This window comes from Sinocyclocheilus anshuiensis, unplaced genomic scaffold, assembly GCF_001515605.1.
Source record: "Sinocyclocheilus anshuiensis isolate Anshui unplaced genomic scaffold, SAMN03320099.WGS_v1.1 scaffold1932, whole genome shotgun sequence".
Classification (NCBI taxonomy): domain Eukaryota; kingdom Metazoa; phylum Chordata; class Actinopteri; order Cypriniformes; family Cyprinidae; genus Sinocyclocheilus; species Sinocyclocheilus anshuiensis.
The window spans coordinates 486,763-488,075 of record NW_015555985.1 but is presented as its reverse complement, the minus strand read 5'-3'; the positions used below and the strand labels follow the sequence as shown (position 1 = coordinate 488,075).

Sequence of the window (1,313 nt, the reverse complement as noted above, 5' to 3'; positions counted from 1 at the left end):
CCCAATTGCTGGGTTTGTCCCTATTTTACCCAGCACTGGGTTGTATTTAACCCAGCATTTTTTAGAGTGTATGAACACTGAACCGTATTAACAGTACTGTATGAACAAACCGATGTCAATCCCCTTTGTTCTCGCGCTAGACTTGACTATTACCTGGCTGTAACCATAGTGACATTGACTAAATTAGACGATGATGTCGATAACAGTAGAATTTATTTTGTAAGTTAACGTGACACGATTGCAGCCGTTATATTTTAGTTAACCGATAGCAGAACAACCTGAGTAGCAAGCGTATCATTTGAGAATATAAAACTGACGGGAGCAGATCAGACAGCTCACGCCTCCAGTCTGTGAGTTACCAAAACTACCGACACAAATTAAAACGAGCGGCATTGCGTGGCTATGTGATAGAAAACTAGCTGTCCGGCGGAGGGTGAACCAAGGCTGAAAGTAGCCTAATGGTACTGTAATCTATTAACAACACACATCACAAACCCGTCATTTTAGGTAAGTAGCTACCAGATATGGGTGTCATGTCATAAAGTATTTTTAAAGGGGTCCTATTATGCTTTTTCACTTTTTGAAATTTAGTCAGTGTGTAGTGTGTATGTTTGGGCATAAAAAGATCTTCAAACTTACAAATCTCAAAGTCCACTCCAAAGGGAGATATTTCGTTTTTTTAAAAATCCCTTTTCAAGAACTACAACGAACGGCTCGTTTGGACTACAGCCTTTGTTTTCCGGGTTTTGGGATATCACAAAGCGGCCCATTAGAATATCATTAAAATAATTTCCGCCTATGGAAATTCGAATGGTTGGGGGGTGGGGAGGTGCGAGGTCCTGGTTAGAACGCTTGGTTGAGTGCATCAGACAAGATGATGAGGAAGAAGAAGTGCTGCTGTAGCCTCAAGTTTTCGCAAGTTATTACACATGCACCTGAATAATTATGTATGTAAATATGTATGTTACAATTATGAAAACGTTTTTATAATAAATTGCTGACAGTACAATACTGGACAATGATGTAATCTGCAGAATTTACACTTCAATTATGAGACTACAGTGTTTACCATACATTGAGTGTTTTTATATCACTGTATTTCTGAAGAAAATCGACTGTCTTCAGAAAAATGGATGTCATTTTCATTTAATCTTGCATGTAATGTCTGATAAAGCAGTGTTTTTTTGAGCGGAGCGCTGCTTTGCGTACAGCCGTTACCGGGGAAACCTTGATATCTTCCACTCCAACAGCGCCTCCTGCTGGCAGAGAATGAGTTTGTATATATATGCCGCCTGGGAAACACTGGACTATGG

The 1,313-nt window shown here is 39.8% G+C and overlaps 1 protein-coding gene across 2 annotated transcripts in view; it reads right to left on the bottom strand.

Moving 5' to 3' along the window:
- The window catches only part of LOC107676093 (protein phosphatase 1 regulatory subunit 1C-like), a 31,688-nt gene that overhangs the window by 489 nt on the left and 29,886 nt on the right, over nucleotides 1-1,313 (bottom strand). The window lies entirely within an intron of this gene.